We start from the raw sequence: 24,440 nt of genomic DNA, 5'->3' as shown, positions 1-24,440 counted from the left end.
GTTGTGGAGTTGCGGAATTTTTGAGTTTTGGAGTTTCGGAGTTTTAGAGTTTTGCTGTTTTGGAGTTTTGGAGTTTCGAATTTTCAGTTTCGGATTTTTGGAGTTTTGGAGTTTCGGAGATTTGGAGTTTCGGCGTTTTAAAGATTCGGGGTCTTGGAGTTTCGGAATTTTGTAGTTTTGTAGTTTTGGAGTGTCGGAGTTTCGGAGTGTTGGAGTTCTGGAGTTTCAGAGTTTTGGAGGTTCAGGGTTGTGGAGTTTCGGAATTTTTGAGTTTTGGAGTTTCGGATTTTTGGAGTTTTGGAGTTTCGGAGATTTGGAGTTTCGGCGTTTTGGAGATTCGGGGTCTTGGAGTTTCGGAATTTTGTAGTTTTGTAGTTTTGGAGTGTCGGAGTTTCGGAGTGTTGGAGTTTTGGAGTTTCAGAGTTTTTTGATATTTGGAGTTTTGGAGTTCTGGAGTATCGGAGTTTTGGAGTTTCGGAGTTTGGGAGCTTTGGATTTTCGGAGTTTTGGAGATTCGGGGTTGTGGAGTTTCGGAAATTTGGAGTTCTGGAGTTTTGGAGCTTTGGAGCTTTGGAGCTTTGGAGTTTTGGATTTTTGCACTTTTGGAGTTTTGGAGTTTTTAAGTTTTCGATTTTCGGAGTTCTCGATTTTTGGAGTTTTGGATTTTTGGAGCATTGGAGTTTTGGTGTTTTGGATTTTTGGAGTTTTGGATTTTTGGAGCATTGGAGTTTTGGTGTTTTGGATTTTTGGAGTTTTGGAGTTTTCGAGTTTCGGATTTTTGGAGTTTTGGACTTTCGAAGTTTCGGATTATTGGAATTTTGGAGTTTTAGAGCGTTGGAGTTTTGGAGTTTTAGAGTTCTGGATTATCGGAGTTTCGGAGTTTTGGAGTTTCGGAATTTTGGAGTTTTGGAGTATCGAATTTTCAGAGTTTCGGATTTTTGGAGTTTTGGAGATTTGGAATTTCGGCGTTTTGGAGATTCGGGGTCTTGGAGTTTCGGAATTTTGTAGTTTTGTAGTTTTGGAGTTTTGGAGTGTCGGAGTTTCGGAGTGTTGGAGTTTTGAAGTTTTAGAGTTTTAGAGTTTTGGAGTTTGAAATTTTTGAGTTTCGGGTTTTTGGAGTTTGGAGTTTTTAAGTTTTGGATTTTTGAGTTTTGGATTTTTGGAGTTTTCGAGTTTTTGAGTTTTGGAGTTTTGGATTTTTGCACTTTTGGAGTTTTTTCGGAGTTTCGGAGATTTGGATTTTTGGAGTTTTGGAGGTATGGATTTTTGGATATTCAGGGTTTTGTTCCAGAATTTTGTAGTTTTGGAGTTTTGGAATGTTGGAGTTTCGGAGTTTCGAATTAATGGAGTTTTCGAGTTTTAGAATTTTTGATTTTTGCAGGTATGGATTTTTGGAGTTTCGGAGTTGTGGAGATTCGGGGTTGTGGAGTTTTGGAGTTTTGGAGGTTCGGAGTTTTGGAGTTTTGGAGTTTTGGAGTTTCGGAGTTTTGAAGTTTCGGAGTTTTGGAGAGTCAGGGTTGTGGAGTTTCGGAATTTTTGAGTTTTGGAGTTCCGGAGTTCCGGAGTTTCGGAGTTTCGGAGTTTTTGAGTTTTTGAGTTTTGGATTTTTGCACTTTTGGAGTTTTGGAGTTATGGAGGTTTGGAGTTTTGGAGTTTTGGAGTTTCGGAGTTTTGGAGTTTCAGAGTTTTCGAGGTTCAGGGTTGTGGAGTTTCGGAATTTTTGAGTTTGGGAGTTTCGGAGTTTCGGAGTTTTGGAGTTTTGGAGTTTTGGAGTTTTGGAGTTTTAGAGTTTCGAATTTCCAGAGTTTCGGATTTTTGGAGTTTTGGAGTTTCGGAGATTTGGAGTTTTGGCGTTTTGGAGATTCGGGGTCTTGGATTTTCGGAATTTTGTAGTTTAGTAGTCTTGGAGTGTCGGAGTTTCGGAGTGTTGGAGTTTTGGAGTTTTAGAGTTTTGGAGTTTTGGAGTTCTAAATTATCGGAGTTTCGGATTTTTGGTGTTTTGGAGTTTCGGAGATTTGGAATTTCGCGTTTTGGAGATTCGGGGTCTTGGAGTTTCGGAATTTTGTAGTTTTGTAGTTTTGGAGTTTTGGTGTGCCGGAGTTTCGGAGTGTTGGAGTTTTGGAGTTTTAGAGTTTTAGAGTTTTGGAGTTTGAAATTTTTGAGTTTCGTATTTTTGGAGTTTGGAGTTTTTAAGTTTTGGATTTTTGAGTTTTGGATTTTTGGAGTTTTGGAGTTTTTGAGTTTTGGAGTTTTGGATTTTTGCACTTTTGGAGTTTTGGAGTTTCGGAGTTTCGGAGTTTTGGATTTTTGGAGTTTTGGAGGTATGGATTTTTGGATATTCAGGGTTTTGTTGTTCCAGAATTTTGTAGTTTTGGAGTTTTGGAGAGTCGGAGTTTCGGAGTTTCGGAGTTTCGAATTAATGGAGTTTTCGAGTTTTAGAATTTTTGATTTTTGGAGGTATGGATTTTTGGTGTTTCGGAGTTGTGGAGATTCGGGGTTGTGAAGTTTTGGAGTTTTGGAGGTTCGGAGTTTTGGAGTTTTGGAGTGTTGGAGTTTCGGAGTTTTGAAGTTTCGGAGTTTTGGAGTGTCAGGGTTGTGGAGTTTCGGAATTTTTGAGTTTTGGAGTTTTGGAGTTTCGGAGTTCCGGAGTTTCGGAGTTTTGGAGTTTTCCAGTATCGGAGTTTTGGAGTTTTGGAGTTTCGGAGCTTCGGAGTTTCGGAGTTTTGGAGTTTTGCAGTCTCGGGAGCTTTGGAGTTCTGGAGTTTCGGAGTTTCGGAGTTTTGGAGGTTCAGGGTTGTGGAGTTTCGGAATTTTTGAGTTTTGGAGTTTCGAATTTTCAGAGTTTCGGATTTTTGGAGTTTTGGAGTTTCGGAGATTTGGAGTTTCGGCGTTTTGGAGATTCGGGGTCTAGGAGTTTTGGAATTTTGTAGTTTTGTAGTTTTGGAGTGTCGGAGTTTCGGAGTGTTGGAGTTCTGGAGTTTTAGAGTTTTGGAGTTTTAGAGTTTTAGCGTTTTGGAGTTTGAAATTTTTGAGTTTCGGATTTTTGGAGTTTGGAGTTTTTAAGTTTTGGATTTTTGAGTTTTGGATTTTTGGATTTTTTGAGTTTTCGAGTTTTTGAGTTTTGGAGTTTTGGATTTTTGCACTTTTGGAGTTTTGGAGTTTTGGAGTTTTGGATTTTTGGAGTTTTGGAGGTATGGATTTTTGGATATTCAGGGTTTTGTTGTTCCAGAATTTTGGAGTTTTGGAGTTTTGGAGTTTCGGAGTTTTGAAGTTTCGGAGTTTTGGAGAGTCAGGGTTGTGGAGTTTCGGAATTTTTGAGTTTTGGAGTTTTGGAGTTTCGGAGTTCCGGAGTTTCGGAGTTTCGGAGTTTTTGGAGTTTTGCAGTCTCGGGAGTTTTGGAGGTTTGGAGTTTCGGAGTTTTGGAGGTTCAGGGTTGTGGAGTTTCGGAATTTTTGAGTTTTGGAGTTTCGGAGTTTTAGAGTTTTGCTGTTTTGGAGTTTTGGAGTTTCGAATTTTCAGTTTCGGATTTTTGGAGTTTTGGAGTTTCGAAGATTTGGAGTTGCGGCGTTTTAAAGATTCGGGGTCTTGGAGTTTCGGAATTTTGTAGTTTTGTAGTTTTGGAGTGTCGGAGTTTCGGAGTGTTGGAGTTTTGGAGTTTTAGAGTTTTGGAGTTTTGGAGTTTTTGAGTTTTTGAGTTGGATTTTTGCACTTTTGGAGTTTTGGAGCATTGGAGTTCTGGTGTTTTGGATTTTTGGAGTTTTGGAGTTTTCGAGTTTCGGATTTTTGGAGTTTTGGACTTTCGAAGTTTCGGATTATTGGAATTTTGGAGTTCTAGAGCTTTGGAGTTTTGGAGTGTTAGAGTTCTGGATTATCGGAGTTTCAGAGTTTTGGAGTTTCGGAATTTTGGAGTTTTGGAGTATCGAATTTTCAGAGTTTCGGATTTTTGGAGTTTCGGAGATTTGGAATTTCGGCGTTTTGGAGATTCGGGGTCTTGGAGTTTCGGAATTTTGTAGTTTTGTAGTTTTGGAGTCTTGGAGTGTCGGAGTTCTGGAGTGTTGGAGTTTTGGAGTTTTAGAGTTTTAGAGTTTTGGAGTTTTGGAGTTTTTTAGTTTCGGAGTTTTGGATTTTTGGAGTTTTGGAGGTATGGATTTTTGGATATTCAGGGTTTTGTTGTTCCAGAATTTTGTAGTTTCGGAGGTTCGAATTAATGGAGTTTTCGAGTTTTAGAATTTTTGATTTTTGGAGGTATGGATTTTTGGAGTTTCGGAGTTGTGGAGATTCGGGGTGTTGGAGTTTTGGAGTTTTGGAGGTTCGGAGTTTTGGAGTTTTGGAGTGTTGGAGTTTCGGAGTTTTGAAGTTTCGTAGTTTTGGAGAGTCAGGGTTGTGGAGTTTCGGAATTTTTGAGTTTTGGAGTTTTGGAGTTTCGGAGTTCCGGAGTTTCGGAGTTTCGGAGTTTTGGAGTATTGCAGTATCGGAGTTTTGGAGTTTCGGAGTTCCGGAGTTTCGGAGTTTTGGAGTTTTGCAGTCTCGGGAGTTTTGGAGTTCTGGAGTTTCGGAGTATCGGAGTTTTGGAGGTTCAGGGTTGTGGAGTTTCGGAATTTTTGAGTTTTGGAGTTTCGAATTTTCAGAGTTTCGGATTTTTGGAGTTTTGGAGTTTCGGAGATTTGGAGTTTCGGCGTTTTAAAGATTCGGGGTCTTGGAGTTTCGGAATTTTGTAGTTTTGTAGTTTTGGAGTGTCGGAGTTTTGGAGTGTTGGAGTTTTGGAGTTATAGAGTTTTGGAGTTTTTGAGTTTTTGAGTTTTGGAGTTTTGGAGTTTCGGAGTTCCGGAGTTTCGGAGTTTCGGAGTTTTGGAGTTTTGCAGTATCGGAGTTTTGGAATTTTGGAGTTTCGGAGTTTCGGAGTTTCAGAGTTTTCGAGGTTCAGGGTTGTGGAGTTTCGGATTTTTGGAGTTTTGGAGTTTCGGAGATTTGGAGTTTCGGCGTTTTAAAGATTCGGGGTCTTGGAGTTTCGGAATTTTGTAGTTTTGTAGTTTTGGAGTGTCGGAGTTTTGGAGTGTTGAAGTTTTGGAGTTAAAGAGTTTTGGAGTTTTTGAGTTTTTGAGTTTTTGAGTTTTTGAGTTTTTGAGTTTTGGATTTTTGAACTTTTGCAGTTTTGGAGTTATGGAGTTTTGGAGTTTTGGAGTTTCGGAGTTTCGGAGTTCCGGAGTTTCAGAGTTTTGGAGTTTTGCGGTATCGGAGTTTTGGAGTTTTGGAGTTTCGGAGTTCCGGAGTTTCAGAGTTTTGGAGTTTTGCAGTCTCGGGAGTTTTGGAGTTTCGGAGATTTGGAGTTTCGGCGTTTTAAAGATTCGGGGTCTTGGAGTTTCGGAATTTTGTAGTTTTGTAGTTTTGGAGTGTTGGAGTTTTGGAGTTATAGAGTTTTTGAGTTTTTGAGTTTTTGAGTTTTTGAGTTTTGGATTTTTGAACTTTTGCAGTTTTGGAGTTATGGAGTTTTGGAGTTTTGGAGTTTCGGTGTTTCGGAGTTGTGGAGATTCGGGGTTGTGGAGTTTTGGAGTTTTGGAGGTTCGGAGTTTTGGAGTTTTGGAGTTTTGGAGTTTCGGAGTTTTGAAGTTTCGGAGTTTTGGAGAGTCAGGGTTGTGGAGTTTCGGAATTTTTGAGTTTTGGAGTTTCGGAGTTCCGGAGTTTCGGAGTTTCGGAGTTTTGGAGTTTTGCAGTATCGGAGTTTTGGAATTTTGGAGTTTCGGAGTTTCGGAGTTTTGGAGTTTCGGAGATTTGGAATTTCGGCGTTTTGGAGATTCGGGGTCTCGGAGTTTCGGAATTTTGTAGTTTTGTAGTTTTGGAGTTTTGGAGTGTCGGAGTTCCCGAGTGTTGGAGTTTTGGAGTTTTAGAGTTTTAGAGTTTTGGAGTTTGAAATTTTTGAGTTTCGTATTTTTGGAGTTTGGAGTTTTTAAGTTTTGGATTTTTGAGTTTTGGATTTTTGGAGTTTTAGAGTTTTTTAGTTTTGGAGTTTTGGATTTTTGCACTTTTGGAGTTTTGGAGTTTCGGAGTTTCGGAGTTTCGAATTAATGGAGTTTTCGAGTTTTAGAATTTTTGATTTTTGGAGGTATGGATTTTTGGAGTTTCGGAGTTGGGAAGATTCGGGGTTGTGGAGTTTTGGAGTTTTGGAGGTTCGGAGTTTTGGAGTTTTGGAGTGTTGGAGTTTCGGAGTTTTGAAGTTTCGTAGTTTTAGAGAGTCAGGGTTGTGGAGTTTCGGAATTTTTGGGTTTTGGAGTTTTGTAGTTTCGGAGTTCCGGAGTTTCGGAGTTTCGGAGTTTTGGAGTTTTGCAGTATCGGAGTTTTGGAGTTTTGGAGTTTCGGAGTTCCGGAGTTTCGGAGTTTTGGAGTTTTGCAGTCTCGGGAGTTTTGGAGTTCTGGAGTTTCGGAGTTTCGGAGTTTTGGAGGTTCAGGGTTGTGGAGTTTCGGAATTTTTGAGTTTTGGAGTTTCTAATTTTCAGAGTTTCGGATTTTTGGAGTTTCGGAGATTTGGAGTTTCGGCGTTTTAAAGATTCGGGGTCTTGGAGTTTCGGAATTTTGTAGTTTTGTAGTTTTGGAGTAACGGAGTTTCGGAGTGTTGGAGTTTTGGAGTTATAGAGTTTTGGAGTTTTTGAGTTTTTGAGTTTTTGAGTTTTGGATTTTTGAACTTTTGCAGTTTTGGAGTTATGGAGTTTTGGAGTTTTGGAGTTTCGGAGTTTCGGAGTTTCGGAGTTGTGGAGATTCGGGGTTGTGGAGTTTTGGAGTTTTGGAGGTTCGGAGTTTTGGAGTTTTGGAGTTTTGGAGTTTCGGAGTTTTGAAGTTTCGGAGTTTTGGAGAGTCAGGGTTGTGGAGTTTCGGAATTTTTGAGTTTTGGAGTTTTGGAGTTTCGGAGTTCCGGAGTTTCGGAGTTTCGGAGTTTCGGAGTTTTGGAGTTGTGCAGTATCGGAGTTTTGGAATTTTGGAGTTTCGGAGTTTCGGAGTTTTGGAGTTTCAGAGTTTTCGAGGTTCAGGGTTGTGGAGTTTCGGAATTTTTGAGTTTGGGAGTTTCGGAGTTTTGGAGTTTTGGAGTTTTGGACTTTTAGAGTTTCGAATTTTCAGAGTTTCGGATTTTTGGAGTTTTGGAGTTTCGGAGATTTGGAGTTTTGGCGTTTTGGAGATTCGGGGTCTTGGAGTTCCGGAATTTTGTAGTTTTGTAGTTTTGCAGTTTTGGAGTTTTGGAGTGTCGGAGTTTCGGAGTTTCGGAGTGTTGGAGTTTTGGAGTTTTAGAGTTTTGGAGTTTTGGAGTTCTAAATTATCGGAGTTTTGGAGTTTTGGAGTTTTGGAGTATCGAATTTTCAGAGTTTCGGATTTTTGGAGTTTTGGAGTTTCGGAGATTTGGAGTTTTGGCGTTTTGGAGATTCGGGGTCTTGGAGTTTCGGAATTTTGTAGTTTTGTAGTTTTGCAGTTTTGGAGTTTTGGAGTGTCGGAGTTTCGGAGTGTTGGAGTTTTGGAGTTTTAGAGTTTTGGAGTTTTGGAGTTCTAAATTATCGGAGTTTCGGAGTTTTGGAGTTTTGGAGTATCGAATTTTCAGAGTTTCGGATTTTTGGAGTTTTGGAGTTTCGGAGATTTGGAATTTCGGCGTTTTGGAGATTCGGAGTCATGGAGTTTCGGAATTTTGTAGTTTTGGAGTGTCGGAGTTTCGGAGTGTTGGAGTTTTGGAGTTTGAGTTTTAGAATTTTGGAGTTTGAAATTTTTGAGTGTCGGATTTTTGGATTTTTGGAGTTTTGGAGTTTTTGAGTTTTGGAGTTTTGGATTTTTGCACTTTTGGAGTTTTGGAGTTTAGGAGTTTTGGATTTTTGGAGTTTTGGAGGTATGGATTTTTGGATATTCAGGGTTTTGTTGTTCCAGAATTTTGGAGTTTTGGAGTTTTGGAGTTTCGGAGTTTTGGAGTTTCGGAGTTTTGGAGAGTCAGGGTTGTGGAGTTTCGGAATTTTTGAGTTTTGGAGTTTTGGAGTTTCGGAGTTCCGGAGTTTCGGAGTTTCGGAATTTTGGAGTTTTGCAGTCTCGGGAGTTTTGGAGTTCTGGAGTTTCGGAGTTTTGGAGGTTCAGGGTTGTGTAGTTTCGGAATTTTTGAGTTTTGGAGTTGCGGAGTTTTGGAGTTTTGCAGTTTTGGAGTTTTGGAGTTTCGAAGTTTCGGAGTTTTGGAGAGTCAGGGTTGTGGAGTTTCGGAATTTTTGAGTTTTGGAGTTTTGGAGTTTCGGAGTTCCGGAGTTTCGGAGTTTCGGAGTTTTGGAGTTTTGCAGTATCGGTGTTTGGAATATTGGAGTTTCGGAGTTTCGGAGTTTTGGAGTTTCAGAGTTTTCGAGGTTCAGGGTTGTGGAGTTTCGGAATTTTTGAGTTTGGGAGTTTCGGAGTTTTGGAGTTTTGGAGTTTTAGAGTTTCGAATTTTCAGAGTTTCGGATTTTTGGAGTTTTGGCGTTTTGGAGATTCGGGGTCTTGGAGTTTCGGAATTTTGTAGTTTTGTAGTTTTGCAGTTTTGGAGTGTCGGAGTTTCGGAGTGTTGGAGTTTTAGAGTTTTAGAGTTTTGGAGTTTTGGAGTTCTAAATTTGTCGGAGTTTCGGAGTTTTGGAGTTTTGGAGTATCGAATTTTCAGAGTTTTGGATTTTTGGAGTTTTGGAGGTATGGATTTTTGGATATTCAGGGTTTTGTTGTTCCAGAATTTTGGAGTTTTGGAGTTTTGGAGTTTCGGAGTTTTGAAGTTTCGGAGTTTTGGAGAGTCAGGGTTGTGGAGTTTCGGAATTTTTGAGTTTTGGAGTTTTGGAGTTTCGGAGTTCCGGAGTTTCGGAGTTTCGGAGTTTTTGGAGTTTTGCAGTCTCGGGAGTTTTGGAGGTTTGGAGTTTCGGAGTTTCGGAGTTTTGGAGGTTCAGGGTTGTGGAGTTTCGGAATTTTTGAGTTTTGGAGTTTCGGAGTTTTAGAGTTTTGCTGTTTTGGAGTTTTGGAGTTTCGAATTTTCAGTTTCGGATTTTTGGAGTTTTGGAGTTTCGATTTGGAGTTGCGGCGTTTTAAAGATTCGGGGTCTTGGAGTTTCGGAATTTTGTAGTTTTGTAGTTTTGGAGTGTCGGAGTTTCGGAGTGTTGGAGTTTTGGAGTTTTGGAGTTTTAGAGTTTCGGAGTTTTGGAGTTTTGGAGTTTCGGAGTTTTGAAGTTTCGGAGTTTTGGAGAGTCAGGGTTGTGGAGTTTCGGAATTTTTGAGTTTTGGAGTTTTGGAGTTCCGGAGTTCCGGAGTTTCGGAGTTTCGGAGTTTTTGAGTTTTTGAGTTTTGGATTTTTGCACTTTTGGAGTTTTGGAGTTATGGAGGTTTGGAGTTTTGGAGTTTTGGAGTTTCGGAGTTTTGGAGTTTCAGAGTTTTCGAGGTTCAGGGTTGTGGAGTTTCGGAATTTTTGAGTTTGGGAGTTTCGGAGTTTCGGAGTTTTGGAGTTTTGGAGTTTTGGAGTTTTAGAGTTTCGAATTTCCAGAGTTTCGGATTTTTGGAGTTTTGGAGATTCGGGGTCTTGGATTTTCGGAATTTTGTAGTTTTGTAGTTTTGGAGTGTCGGAGTTTCGGAGTGTTGGAGTTTTGGAGTTTTAGAGTTTTGGAGTTTTGGAGTTCTAAATTATCGGAGTTTCGGAGTTTTGGTGTTTTGGAGTATCGAATTTTCAGAGTTTCGGATTTTTGGTGTTTTGGAGTTTCGGAGATTTGGAATTTCGCGTTTTGGAGATTCGGGGTCTTGGAGTTTCGGAATTTTGTAGTTTTGTAGTTTTGGAGTTTTGGTGTGCCGGAGTTTCGGAGTGTTGGAGTTTTGGAGTTTTAGAGTTTTAGAGTTTTGGAGTTTGAAATTTTTGAGTTTCATATTTTTGGAGTTTGGAGTTTTTAAGTTTTGGATTTTTGAGTTTTGGATTTTTGGAGTTTTGGAGTTTTTGAGTTTTGGAGTTTTGGATTTTTGCACTTTTGGAGTTTTGGAGTTTTGGAGGTATGGATTTTTGGATATTCAGGGTTTTGTTGTTCCAGAATTTTGTAGTTTTGGAGTTTTGGAGAGTCGGAGTTTCGGAGTTTCGAATTAATGGAGTTTTCGAGTTTTAGAATTTTTGATTTTTGGAGGTATGGATTTTTGGTGTTTCGGAGTTGTGGAGATTCGGGGTTGTGAAGTTTTGGAGTTTTGGAGGTTCGGAGTTTTGGAGTTTTGGAGTGTTGGAGTTTCGGAGTTTTGAAGTTTCGGAGTTTTGGAGTGTCAGGGTTGTGGAGTTTCGGAATTTTTGAGTTTTGGAGTTTTGGAGTTTCGGAGTTCCGGAGTTTCGGAGTTTTGGAGTTTTGCAGTATCGGAGTTTTGGAGTTTTGGAGTTTCGGAGCTTCGGAGTTTCGGAATTTTGGAGTTTTGCAGTCTCGGGAGCTTTGGAGTTCTGGAGTTTCGGAGTTTCGGAGTTTTGGAGGTTCAGGGTTGTGGAGTTTCGGAATTTTTGAGTTTTGGAGTTTCGAATTTTCAGAGTTTCGGATTTTTGGAGTTTTGGAGTTTCGGAGATTTGGAGTTTCGGCGTTTTGGAGATTCGGGGTCTAGGAGTTTTGGAATTTTGTAGTTTTGTAGTTTTGGAGTGTCGGAGTTTCGGAGTGTTGGAGTTTTGGAGTTTTAGAGTTTTGGAGTTTTAGAGTTTTAGCGTTTTGGAGTTTGAAATTTTTGAGTTTCGGATTTTTGGAGTTTGGAGTTTTTAAGTTTTGGATTTTTGAGTTTTGGATTTTTGGATTTTTTGAGTTTTTGAGTTTTTGAGTTTTGGAGTTTTGGATTTTTGCACTTTTGGAGTTTTGGAGTTTTGGAGTTTTGGATTTTTGGAGTTTTGGAGGTATGGATTTTTGGATATTCAGGGTTTTGTTGTTCCAGAATTTTGGAGTTTTGGAGTTTTGGAGTTTCGGAGTTTTGAAGTTTCGGAGTTTTGGAGAGTCAGGGTTGTGGAGTTTCGGAATTTTTGAGTTTTGGAGTTTTGGAGTTTCGGAGTTCCGGAGTTTCGGAGTTTCGGAGTTTTTGGAGTTTTGCAGTCTCGGGAGTTTTGGAGGTTTGGAGTTTCGGAGTTTTGGAGGTTCAGGGTTGTGGAGTTTCGGAATTTTTGAGTTTTGGAGTTTCGGAGTTTTAGAGTTTTGCTGTTTTGGAGTTTTGGAGTTTCGAATTTTCAGTTTCGGATTTTTGGAGTTTTGGAGTTTCGAAGATTTGGAGTTGCGGCGTTTTAAAGATTCGGGGTCTTGGAGTTTCGGAATTTTGTAGTTTTGTAGTTTTGGAGTGTCGGAGTTTCGGAGTGTTGGAGTTTTGGAGTTTTAGAGTTTTGGAGTTTTGGAGTTTTTGAGTTTTTGAGTTGGATTTTTGCACTTTTGGAGTTTTGGAGCATTGGAGTTTTGGTGTTTTGGATTTTTGGAGTTTTGGAGTTTTCGAGTTTTCGAGTTTCGGATTTTTGGAGTTTTGGACTTTCGAAGTTTCGGATTATTGGAATTTTGGAGTTTTAGAGCTTTGGAGTTTTGGAGTGTTAGAGTTCTGGATTATCGGAGTTTCGGAGTTTTGGAGGTTCGGAATTTTGGAGTTTTAGAGTATCGAATTTTCAGAGTTTCGGATTTTTGGAGTTTCGGAGATTTGGAATTTCGGCGTTTTGGAGTTTCGGGGTGTTGCAGTTTTGGATTTTAGAGTTTTGGAGTTTTGAAATTTTAGTTTCGGATTTTTGGAGTTTGGAGTTTTTAGGTTTTGGATTTTTGAGTTTTGGATTTTTGGGTTTTTGAGTTTTGGAGCTTTCGAGTTTTGGAGTTTTGGATTTTTGCACTTTTGGAGATTTTGAGTTCCGGACTTTCGGAGTTTCGAATTATTGGACTTTTCGAGTTTTAGAGCTTTGGAGTTTTGGAGTTTTGGAGTTCTGGATTTTCGGAGTTTCGGAGTTTCGGAATATTGTAGTTTTGGACTTTCGGAGTTTCGGATTATCGGACTTTTGGAGTTTTAGAGCTTTGGAGTTTTGGAGTTCCGGATTTTCAGTTTCGGATTTTTGGAGTTCTGAAGTTTCGGAGATTTGGAGTTTTGGCGTTTTGGAGATTCAGGGTCTTGGAGTTTAAGAATTTTGTAGTTTTGTAGTTTTGGAGTTTCGGAGTGTTGAAGTTTTGGAGTTTTGGAGTTTTAGAGTTTTAGAGTTTTGGAGTTTTGAAATTTTAGTTTCGGATTTTTGGAGTTTTGGAGTTTCTAAGTTTTCGATTTTCGGAGTTTTGGATTTTTGGAGTTTTGGATTTTTGGAGCTTTCGAGTTTCGGAGTTTTGGATTTGTGGAGTTTTGGACTTGCGGGGTTTCGGATTATTGGAATTTTGTAGTTTTAGAGCTTTGGAGTTTTGGAGTTCCGGATTTTCAGTTTCGGAGATTCGGAGATTTGGAGTTTCGGCAGTTTGGAGATTCGGGGTCTTGATGTTTCGGAATTTTGTAGTTTTGTAGTTTTGAAGTTTCGGAGTGTTTGAGCTTTAGAGTTTCAGATTTTTGGAGTTTTGGAGTTTTTAAGTTTTCGATTTTCGGAGTTCTGGATTTGTGGAGTTTTGGATTTTCGGAGTTTTGGATTGCGGAGTTTTGGAGATTCAGGGTTTTGGAGTTTCGGAATTTTTGAGTTTTGGAGTTTTGGAGTTTCGGAGTTCCGGAGTTTCGCAGTTTCGGAGTTTCGAAGTTTTGCAGTTTCGGAGTTTTGGAGTTTCACAGTTTCGAAGTTTTGGAGTTTCGGAGTTTTGGACATGCAGGGTTGTGGAGTTTCGGAGTTTGGAGTTTTGGAGTTTCGTAGTTTTGGATTTTTGGAGTTTCAGATTTTCGGAGTTGCGGATTATTAGAGTTTTGGAGTTTTGGAGCTTTGGAGTTTTGAAGTTTTAGAGTTCTGGATTTTCGGAGTTTCGGAGTTTTGGAGTTTCCGAGTTTTGGAGATTCGGGGTTTTGGAGTTTCGGAATTTTGGAGGTTTGGAGTTTTGGAGTTTCGGAATTTCAGTTTTGGAGTTTTGGAGGTTCGGAGTTTCTGAGTTCCTGAGTTTCTGAGTTTCGGATTTTTGGAGTTTAGGGTTTCTAGGTTTTGGATTTTTGAGTTTTGGATTTTTGGGTTTTTGAGTTTTGGAGTTTTCGAGTTTTGGAGTTTTGGATTTTTGCACTTTTGGAGATTTTGAGTTTCGGACTTTCGGAGTTTTAGAGCTTTGGAGTTTTGAAGTTTTGGAGTTTCGGAATATTGTAGTTTTGGACTTTCGGAGTTTCGGATTATCGGACTTTTGGAGTTTTAGAGCTTTGGAGTTCCGGATTTTCAGTTTCGGATTTTTGGAGTTCTGAAGTTTCGAAGTTTTGCAGTTTCGGCGTTTTGGAGATTCGGGGTCTTGGAGTTTAAGAATTTTGTAGTTTTGTAGTTTTGCATTTTCGGAGTGTTGAAGTTTTGGAGTTTTGGATTTTTGGAGCTTTCGAGTTTTGGATTTGGGGAGTTTTGGACTTTCAGGGTTTCGGATTAATGGAATTTTGGAGTTTTAGAGCTTTGGAGTTTTTGAGTTTTAGAGTTCCGGATTATCGGAGTTTCGGAGTTTTGGAGTTTCGGAATTTTGGAGTTTCGGAGTTTTGGAGTTTTGGAGTTTCGGAGATTTGGAGTTTCGGCGTTTTGGAGATTCAGGGTCTTGGAGTTTCGGAATTTTGTAGTTTTGTAGTTTTGGAGTTTTGGAGTGTCGGAGTTTCGGAGTGTTGGAGTTTTGGGGTTTTAGAGTTTTAGAGTTTTAGAGTTTTGGAGTTTTGGAGTTTTGAAATTTTTGAGTTTCGGACTTTTGGAGTTTGGAGTTTTTGTTTTGGATTTTTGAGTTTTGGATTTTTGGATTTTTGGAGTTTTTGAGTTGTTGAGTTTTGGAGTTTTGGATTTTTGCACTTTTGGAGTTTCGGAGTTCTGGATTTTTGAAGTTTTGGAGGTATGAGTTTTTGGAGATTCAGGGTTATGTTGTTCCAGAATTTTGTAGTTTTGGAGTTTTGGAGTTTCGGAGTTTCCAATTATTGGAGTTTTCGAGTTTTAGAATTTTTGATTTTTGGAGGTATGGATTTTTGGAGTTTCGGAGTTGTGGAGATTCGGGGTTGTGGAGTTTTAGAGGTTAGGAGTTTTGGAGTTTCTGAGTTTCGGAGTGTTGGAGTTTCGGAGTTTTTGAGTTTGGGAGTTTCGCAGTTTTGGAGATTCGGAGTTGTGAAGTTTCGAATTTTGGTGTTTCGCATTTTTGCAGTTTTGGAGTTTTCAAGTTTTGGATTTTTGGAGTTTTGGTTGTTCGGAGTTTTGGATTTTTGGAATTTAGACTTTCGGAGTTTCGGATTATTGGACTTTTGGAGTTTTAGAGCTTTGGAGTTTTGGAGTTTTGGAGTTCCGGATTTTCAGTTTCGGATTTTTGGAGTTTTGTAGTTTCGGAGATTTGGAGTTTCGGAGTTTTGGAGATTCGGGGTCTTGGAGTTTAAGAATTTTGTAGTTTTGGAGTTTCGGGGTGTTGGAGTTTTGGTGTTTCGGAGCTTTGGATTTTTGGAGTTTCGGATTTTCGGAGTTTCGGATTATTGGAGTTTTGGAGTTTTAGAGCTTTGGAGTTTTGAAGTTTTGGAGTTCTGGATTTTCGGAGTTTCGGAGTTTTGGAGTTTCCGAGTTTTGGAGATTCGGGGTTTTGGAGTTTCGGAATTTTGGAGGTTTGGAGTTTTGGAGTTTCGGAATTTCAGTTTTGGAGTTTTGGAGGTTCGGAGTTTCTGAGTTCCTGAGTTTCGGAGTTTTAGAGTTTCGGAGTGATTGAGCTTTAGAGTTTTAGACTACTAGATTTTGGAGTTTTGAAATTTTAGAGTTTCAGATTTTTGGAGTTTTGGAGTTTTTAAGTTTTCGATTTTCGGAGTTCTGGATTTGTGGAGTTTTGGATTTTCGGAGTTTTGGAGTTGCGGAGTTTTGGAGATTCAGGGTAGTGGAGTTTCGGAATTTTTGAATTTTGGAGTTTTGGAGTTTCGGAGTTTCGGAGTGTTGGAGTTTTGGAGTTTGAGAGTTTTATAGTTTGGAGTTTTGAAATTTTTGAGTTTCGGATTTTTGGAGTTTGGAGTTTTTATGTTTTGGATTTTTGAGTTTTGGATTTTTGGATTTTTGGAGTTTTGGAGTTTTTGAGTTTTTGAGTTTTGGAGATTTGGATTTTTGCACTTTTGGAGTTTTGGAGTTTCGGAGTTTTGGATTATTGGAGTTTTCGAGTTTTACAATTTTTGATTTTTGGAGGTATGGATTTTTGGAGTTTCGGAGTTGTGGAGATTCGGGGTTGTGGAGTTTTAGAGGTTCGGAGTTTTGGAGTTTCCGAGTTTCGGAGTGTTGGAGTTTCAGAGTTTTTGAGTTTGGGAGTTTCGCAGTTTTGGAGATTCGGAGTTGTGAAGTTTCGAATTTTGGTTTTTCGCATTTTAGCAGTTTTGGAGTTTTCAAGTTTTGGATTTTTGGAGTTTTGGATTTTCGGAGTTTTGGATTTTTGGAGTTTGGACTTTCGGAGTTTCGGATTATTGGACTTTTGGAGTTTTAGAGCTTTGGAGTTTTGGAGTTGTGGAGTTCTGGATTTTCGGAGTTTCGGAGTTTTGGAGTTTCGGAATTTTGGAGTTTCGGAGTTTTGGAGTTTCGGAGTTTCAAATTTTTGGAGTTTTGGAGTTTCGGAATATTGCAGTTTCGGAGTTCTGGAAATTCGGGGTTTTGGAGTTTCGGAATTCTGTAGTTTTGGAGGTATTGATTGTTGGAGTTTCGGAGTTTCGGAATTTTTGAGTTGTGGAGTTTTCGAGGTTTGGATTTATGGGGTTCTGGATTTGTAGAGTTTTGGATTTTCGGAGTTTTGGGGTTTCGGAGTTTTGGAGATTCAGGGTAGTGGAGTTTCGGAATTTTTGAGTTTTGGAGTTTTGGAGTTTTGGAGTTTTGGAGTTTCGGAGTTCCGTAGTTTCGCAGTTTCGGAGTTTCGAAGTTTTGCAGTTTCGGAGTTTTGGAGTTTTGGAGTTTCGAAGTTTTGGAGTTTTAGAGTTTTGGAGTTTCGGAGTTTTGGAGATGCAGGGTTGTGGAGTTTCGGAGTTTGGAGTTTTGGTGTTTCGGAGCTTTGGATTTCTGGAGTTTCGGATTTTCGGAGTTTCGGATTATTGGAGTTTTTGAGATTTAGAGCTTTGGAGTTTTGAAGTTTTGAAGTTCTGGATTTTCGGAGTTTCGGAGTTTTGGAGTTTCCGAGTTTTGGAGATTCGGGGTTTTGGAGTTTCGGAATTTTGGAGGTTTGGAGTTTTGGAGTTTCGGAATTTCAGTTTTGGAGTTTTGGAGGTTCGGAGTTTCTGAGTTCCTGAGTTTCTGAGTTTCGGAGTTTTGGAGTTTTGGAGTTTCAGAGATTTGGAGTTCCGGCATTTTGGAGATTCGGGGTCTTGGAGTTTCGGAATTTTGTAGTTTTGTAGTTTTGGAATTTTGTAGTTTCGGAGTTTCGGAGTGTTGGAGTTTTGGAGTTTTAGAGTTTGAGTTTTGTAGTTTTGAAATTTTTGAGTTTCGGATTTTTGGAGTTTGGAGTTTTTAGGTTTTAGATTTTTGAGTTTTGGATTATTGTGTTTTTGAGTTTTGGAGCTTTCGAGTTTTGGAGTTTTGGATTTTTGCACTTTTGGAGATTTTGAGTTCCGGACTTTCGGAGTTTCGGATTATTGGACTTTTCGATTTTTAGAGCTTTGGAGTGTTGGAGTTTTGGAGTTCTGGATTTTCGGAGTTTCGGAGTTTCGGAATATTGTAGTTTTGGACTTTCGGAGTTTCGGATTATCGGACTTTTGGAGTTTTAGAGCTTTGGAGTTTTGGAGTTCCGGATTTTCAGTTTCGGATTTTTGGAGTTCTGAAGTTTCGGAGATTTGGAGTTTTTACGTTTTGGAGATTCAGGGTCTTGGAGTTTAAGAATTTTGTAGTTTTGTAGTTTTGGAGTTTCGGAGTGTTGAAGTTTTGGAGTTTTGGAGTTTTAGAGTTTTAGAGTTTTGGAGTTTTGAAATTTTAGTTTCGGATTTTTGGAGTTTTGGAGTTTCTAAGTTTTCGATTTTCGGAGTTTTGGATTTTTGGAGTTTTGGATTTTTGGAGCTTTCGAGTTTCGGAGTTTTGGATTTGTGGAGTTTTGGACTTTCGGGGTTTCGGATTATTGGAATTTTGTTGTTTTAGAGCTTTGGAGTTTTTGAGTTTTAGAGTTCCGGATTATCCGAGTTTCGGAGTTTTGGAGTTTCGGCATTTTGGAGTTTCGGAGTTTTGGAGTTTTGGAGTATCGGAGATTTGGAGTTTCGGCGTTTTGGAGATTCAGGGTCTTGTAGTTTCGGAATTTTGTAGTTTTGTAGTTTTGGAGTTTTGGAGTGTCGGAGTTTCGGAGTGTTGGAGTTTTGGAGTTTTACAGTTTTAGAGTTTTAGAGCTTTGGAGTTTTGAAATTTGAGTTTCGGATTTTTGGAGTTTGCAGTTTTTATGTTTTGGATTTTTGAGTTTTGGAATTTTGGATTTTTGGAGTTTTTGAGTTTTTGAGTTTTGGAGGTTTGGATTTTTGCACTTTCGGAATTTTGGAGTTTCGGAGTTTTGGATTTTTGAAGTTTTGGAGGTATGAGTTTTTGGAGATTCAGGGTTTTGTTGTTCCAGAATTTTGTAGTTTTGGAGTTGTGGAGTTTTAGAGGTTCGGAGTTTTGGAGTTTCCGAGTTTCGGAGTGTTGGAGTTTCGGAGTTTTTGAGTTTGGGAGTTTCGCAGTTTTGGAGATTCGGAGTTGTGAAGTTTCGAATTTTGGTGTTTCGCATTTTTGCAGTTTTGGAGTTTTCAAGTTTTGGATTTTTGGAGTTTTGGATTTTCGGAGTTTTGGAGTTTCGGCGTTTTGGAGATTCGGGGTCTTGGAGTTTAAGAATTTTGTAGTTTTGGAGTTTCGGGGTGTTGCAGTTTTGGATTTTAGAGTTTTGGAGTTTTGAAATTTTAGTTTCGGATTTTTGGAGTTTGGAGTTTTTAGGTTTTGGATTTTTGAGTTTTGGATTTTTGGGTTTTTGAGTTTTGGAGCTTTCGAGTTTTGGAGTTTTGGATTTTTGCACTTTTGGAGATTTTGAGTTCCGGACTTTCGGAGTTTCGGATTATTGGACTTTTCGAGTTTTAGAGCTTCGGAGTTTTGGAGTTTTGGAGTTCTGGATTTTCGGAGTTTCGGAGTTTCGGAATATTGTAGTTTTGGACTTTCGGAGTTTCGGATTATCGGACTTTTGGAGTTTTAGAGCTTTGGAGTTTTGGAGTTCCGGATTTTCAGTTTCGGATTTTTGGAGTTCTGAAGTTTCGGAGATTTGGAGTTTTGGCGTTTTGGAGATTCAGGGTCTTGGAGTTTAAGAATTTTGTAGCTTTGTAGTTTTGGAGTTTCGGAGTGTTGAAGTTTTGGAGTTTTGGAGTTTTAGAGTTTTAGAGTTTTGGAGTTTTGAAACTTTAGTTTCGGATTTTTGGAGTTTTGGAGTTTCTAAGTTTTCGATTTTCGGAGTTTTGGATTTTTGGAGTTTTGGATTTTTGGAGCTTTCGAGTTTCGGAGTTTTGGATTTGTGGAGTTTTGGACTTGCGGGGTTTCGGATTATTGGAATTTTGTAGTTTTAGAGCTTTGGAGTTTTGGAGTTCCGGATTTTCAGTTTCGGAGTTTCGGAGATTTGGAGTTTCGGCAGTTTGGAGATTCGGGGTCTTGATGTTTCGGAATTTTGTAGTTTTGTAGTTTTGAAGTTTCGGAGTGTTTGAGCTTTAGACTTTTAGACTACTAGAGTTTTGGAGTTCTGAAATTTTAGAGTTTCAGATTTTTGGAGTTTTGGAGTTTTTAAGTTTTCGATTTTCGGAGTTCTGGATTTGTGGAGTTTTGGATTTTCGGAGTTTTGGAGTTGCGGAGTTTTGGAGATTCAGGGTTTTGGAGTTTTGGAATTTTGGAGTTTTGAAGTTTTTGAGTTTTTGAGTTTTGGATTTTTGTGCTTTTGGAGTTTCGGAGTTTTGGAGATTCAGGGTAGTGGAGTTTCGGAATTTTTGAGTTTTGGAGTTTCGGAGTTTCGGAGTTCCGGAGTTTCGCAGTTTCGGAGTTTCGAAGTTTTGCAGTTTCGGAGTTTTGGAGTTTTGGAGTTTCACAGTTTCGAAGTTTTGGAGTTTCGGAGTTTTGGAGATGCAGGGTTGTAGAGTTTCGGAGTTTGGAGTTTTGGAGTTTCGTAGTTTTGGATTTTTGGAGTTTCAGATTTTCGGAGTTGCGGATTATTGGAGTTTTGGAGTTTTGGAGCTTTGGAGTTTTGAAGTTTTAGAGTTCTGGATTTTCGGAGTTTCGGAGTTTTGGAGTTTCCGAGTTTTGGAGATTCGGGGTTTTGGAGTTTCGGAATTTTGGAGGTTTGGAGTTTTGGAGTTTCGGAATTTCAGTTTTGGAGTTTTGGATGTTCGGAGTTTCTGAGTTCCTGAGTTTCTGAGTTTCGGAATTTTGGAGTTTTGGAGTTTCAGAGATTTGGAGTTCCGGCGTTTTGGAGATTTCGGGTCTTGGAGTTTCCGAATTTTGTAGTTTTGTAGTTTTGGAGTGTCGGAGTTTCGGATTGTTGGAGTTTTGGAGTTTTAGAGTTTTGTAGTTTTGAAATTTTTGAGTTTCGGATTTTTGGAGTTTAGAGTTTTTAGGTTTTGGATTTTTGAGTTTTGGATTTTTGGGTTTTTGAGTTTTGGAGTTTTCGAGTTTTGGAGTTTTGGATTTTTGCACTTTTGGAGATTTTGAGTTTCGGACTTTCGGAGTTTCGGATTATTGGACTTTTCGAGTTTTAGAGCTTTGGAGTTTTGAAGTTTTGGAGTTTCGGAATATTGTAGTTTTGGACTTTCGGAGTTTCGGATTATCGGACTTTTGGAGTTTTAGAGCTTTGTAGTTCCGGATTTTCAGTTTCGGATTTTTGGAGTTCTGAAGTTTCGAAGTTTTGCAGTTTCGGCGTTTTGGAGATTCGGGGTCTTGGAGTTTAAGAATTTTGTAGTTTTGTAGATTTGCATTTTCGGAGTGTTGAAGTTTTGGAGTTTTGGAGTTTTAGAGTTTTAGAGTTTTGGAGTTTTGAAATTTTAGTTTCGGATTTTTTGAGTTTTGGAGTTTCTAAGTTTTGGATTTTCGGAGTTTTGGATTTTTGGAGTTTTGGATTTTTGGAGCTTTCGAGTTTTGGATTTGTGGAGTTTTGGACTTTCAGGGTTTCGGATTATTGGAATTTTGGAGTTTTAGAGCTTTGGAGTTTTTGAGTTCTAGAGTTCCGGATTATCGGAGTTTCGGAGTTTTGGAGTTTCGGAATTTTGGAGTTTCGAAGTTTTGGAGTTTTGGATTTTTGAAGTTTTGGAGGTATGAGTTTTTGGAGATTCAGGGTTTTGTTGTTCCAGAATTTTGTAGTTTTGGAGTTTTGGAGTTTCGGAGTTTCCAATTATTGGAGTTTTCGAGTTTTAGAATTTTTTATTTTTGGAGGTATGGATTTTTGGAGTTTCGGAGTTGTGGAGATTCGGGGTTGTGGAGTTTTAGAGGTTAGGAGTTTTGGAGTTTCTGAGTTTCGGAGTGTTGGAGTTTCGGAGTTTTTGAGTTTGGGAGTTTCGCAGTTTTGGAGATTCGGAGTTGTGAAGTTTCGAATTTTGGTGTTTCGCATTTTTGCAGTTTTGGAGTTTTCAAGTTTTGGATTTTTGGAGTTTTGGTTGTTCGGAGTTTTGGATTTTTGGAATTTAGACTTTCGGAGTTTCGGATTATTGGACTTTTGGAGTTTTAGAGCTTTGGAGTTTTGGAGTTTTGGAGTTCCGGATTTTCAGTTTCGGATTTTTGGAGTTTTGGAGTTTCGGAGATTTGGAGTTTCGGAGTTTTGGAGATTCGGGGTCTTGGAGTTTAAGAATTTTGTAGTTTTGGAGTTTCGGGGTGTTGGAGTTTTGGTGTTTCGGAGCTTTGGATTTTTGGAGTTTCGGATTTTCGGAGTTTCGGATTATTGGAGTTTTGGAGTTTTAGAGCTTTGGAGTTTTGAAGTTTTGGAGTTCTGGATTTTCGGAGTTTCGGAGTTTTGGAGTTTCCGAGTTTTGGAGATTCGGGGTTTTGGAGTTTCGGAATTTTGGAGGTTTGGAGTTTTGGAGTTTCGGAATTTCAGTTTTGGAGTTTTGGAGGTTCGGAGTTTCTGAGTTCATGAGTTTCGGAGTTTTAGAGTTTCGGAGTGATTGAGTTTTGGAGTTTCGCAGTTTTGGAAATTCGTGGTTGTGGAGTTTCGGAATTTTGGAGTTTCGGATTTTTGCAGGTTTGGAGTTTTCTAGTTTTGGATTTGTGGAGTTTTGGATTTTTGGAGTTTTGGATTTTCGGAGTTTCGGATTATTGGAGTTTTGGAGTTTTAGAGCATTGGAGTTTTCGAGTTCTGGATTTTTGGAGTTTCGGTGTTTTGCAGTTTCGGAGTTTTGGAGTTTCGGAGTTTCTGATTTTTGGAGTTTTAGAGTTTCGGAATATTGCAGTTTCGGAGTTTTGGAAATTCGGGGTTTTGGAGTTTCCGAATTCTGTAGTTTTGGAGTTTTGGAGGTATTGATTGTTGGAGTTTCGGAGTTTTGGAGCTTCGGAGTTTAGGAGTTTCGGAGTTCCGGAGTTTCGGAGTTTCGGAGTTTTGGAGTTTTGCAGTTTCGGAGTTTTGGAGTTTTGGAGTTTCGGAGTTTCGAAGTTTTGGAGTTTCGGAGTTTTGGAGGTTCAGGGTTGTGGAGTTTCGGAATTTTTGAGTTTTGGAGTTTTGCAGTTTCGGAGTTTTGATTTTTGGAGTTTTGGAGGTATGGATTTTTGGAGATTCAGGGTTTTGTTCTTCCAGAATTTTGTAGTTTGGGAGTTTTGGAGTTTCGGAGTTTTGGAGTTTTGGAGTTGTGGAGTATTGGAGTTTTGGAGTTTTAGAGTTTTGGAGTTTTGGAGTTTCGGAGTTTCAAATTATTTGAGTTTTCGAGTTTTAGAATTTTTGATTTTTGGAGGTATGGATTTTTGGAGTTTCGGAGTTGTGGAGATTCGGGGTTGTGGAGTTTTTGAGTTTTGGAGGTTCGGAGTTTTGGAGTTTCCGAGTTTCGGAGTGTTGGAGTTTCGTAGTTTTTGAGTTTGGGAGTTTCGCAGTTTTGGAGATTTGGAGTGTTGGAGTTTCGGAGTTTTGGAGTTTCGGAGTGTTTGAGTTTTGGAGTTTCGCTGTTTTGGAGATTCATGGTTGTGGAGTTTCGGAATTTCCGAGTTTCGGATTTTTGCAGTTTTGGAGTTTTCTAGTTTTGGATTTGTGGAGTATTGGATTTTTGGAGTTTTGGATTTTCGGAGTTTCGGATTTTTGGAGTTTTGGAGTTTTAGAGTTTAAGAGCTTTGGAGTTTTGGAGTTGTGGAGATTTGGGGTTGTGGAGTTTCGGAATTTTGGAGTTTCGGAGTTTTGGAGTTTCGGAGTTTCAAATTTTTGGAGTTTTGGAGTTTCGGAATATTGCAGTTTCGGAGTTCTGGAAATTCGGGGTTTTGGAGTTTCGGAATTCTGTAGTTTTGGAGGTATTGATTGTTGGAGTTTCGGAGTTTCAGAATTTTTGAGTTGTGGAGTTTTCGAGGTTTGGATTTATGGGGTTCTGGATTTGTGGAGTTTTGGATTTTCGGAGTTTTGGAGTTTCAGAGTTTTGGAGATTCAGGGTAGTGGAGTTTCGGAATTTTTGAGTTCTGGAGTTTTAGAGTTTCGGAGTTCGGGAGTTTCGCAGTTTCGGAGTTTCGAAGTTTTGCAGTTTCGGAGTTTTGGAGTTTTGGAGATTCCGGGTCTTGGATTTTCGGAATTTTGTAGTTTTGTAGTTTTGGAGTGTCGGACTTTCGGAGTGTTGGAGTTTTGGAGTTTTAGAGTTTTGGAGTTTTGGAGTTCTAAATTATCGGAGTTTCGGAGTTTTGGTGTTTTGGAGTCTCGGGAGTTTTGGAGTTCTGGAGTTTCGGAATTTCGGAGTTTTGGAGGTTCAGGGTTGTGGAGTTTCGGAATTTTTTAGTTTTGGAGTTTCGAATTTTCAGAGTTTCGGATTTTTGGAGTTTTGGAGTTTCGGAGATTTGGAATTTCGGCGTTTTGGAGATTCGGGGTCTTGGAGTTTCGGAATTTTGTAGTTTTGTAGTTTTGGAGTTTTGGTGTGTCGCAGTTTCGGAGTGTTGGAGTTTTGGAGTTTTAGAGTTTTAGAGTTTTGGAGTTTGAAATTTTTGAGTTTCGTATTTTTGGAGTTTGGAGTTTTTAAGTTTTGGATTTTTGAGTTTTGTATTTTTGGAGTTTTCGAGTTTTTGAGTTTTGGAGTTTTGGATTTTTGCACTTTTGGAGTTTTGGAGTTTCGGAGTTTCGGAGTTTTGGATTTTTGGAGTTTTGGAGGTATGGATTTTTGGATATTCAGGGTTTTGTTGTTCCAGAATTTTGTAGTTTTGGAGTTTTGGAGTGTCGGAGTTTCGGAGTTTCGAATTAATGGAGTTTTCGAGTTTTAGAATTTTTGATTTTTGGAGGTATGGATTTTTGGAGTTTCGGAGTTGTGGAGATTCGGGGTTGTGGAGTTTTGGAGTTTTGGAGGTTCGGAGTTTTTGAGTTGGATTTTTGCACTTTTGGAGTTTTGGAGCATTGGAGTTCTGGTGTTTTGGATTTTTGGAGTTTTGGAGTTTTCGAGTTTCGGATTTTTGGAGTTTTGGACTTTCGAAGTTTCGGATTATTGGAATTTTGGAGTTTTAGAGCTTTGGAGTTTTGGAGTGTTAGAGTTCTGGATTATCGGAGTTTCAGAGTTTTGGAGTTTCGGAATTTTGGAGTTTTGGAGTATCGAATTTTCAGAGTTTCGGATTTTTGGAGTTTCGGAGATTTGGAATTTCGGCGTTTTGGAGATTCGGGGTCTTGGAGTTTCGGAATTTTGTAGTTTTGTAGTTTTGGAGTTTTGGAGTGTCGGAGTTCCGGAGTGTTGGAGTTTTGGAGTTTTAGAGTTTTAGAGTTATGGAGTTTGAAATTTTTGAGTTTCGTATTTTTGGAGTTTGGAGTTTTTAATTTTGGATTTTTGAGTTTTGGATTTTTGGAGTTTTGGAGTTTTTTAGTTTTGGAGTTTTGGATTTTTGCACTTTTGGAGTTTTGGAGTTTCGGAGTTTCGGAGTTTTGGATTTTTGGAGTTTTGGAGGTATGGATTTTTGGATATTCAGGGTTTTGTTGTTCCAGAATTTTGTAGTTTTGGAGTTTTGGAGTTTTGGAGTGTCGGAGTTTCGGAGTTTCGAATTAATGGAGTTTTCGAGTTTTAGAATTTTTGATTTTTGGAGGTATGGATTTTTGGAGTTTCGGAGTTGTGGAGATTCGGGGTTGTGGAGTTTTGGAGTTTTGGAGGTTCGGAGTTTTGGAGTGTTGGAGTTTCGGAGTTTTGAAGTTTCGTAGTTTTGGAGAGTCAGGGTTGTGGAGTTTCGGAATTTTTGAGTTTTGGAGTTTCGGAGTTCCGGAGTTTCAGAGTTT

This window comes from Amblyomma mixtum, chromosome 1 (genome assembly GCF_055824585.1).
Source record: "Amblyomma mixtum isolate Tamu chromosome 1, ASM5582458v1, whole genome shotgun sequence".
NCBI classification, from domain to species: domain Eukaryota; kingdom Metazoa; phylum Arthropoda; class Arachnida; order Ixodida; family Ixodidae; genus Amblyomma; species Amblyomma mixtum.
Note: the sequence above shows the minus strand (reverse complement) of the source record.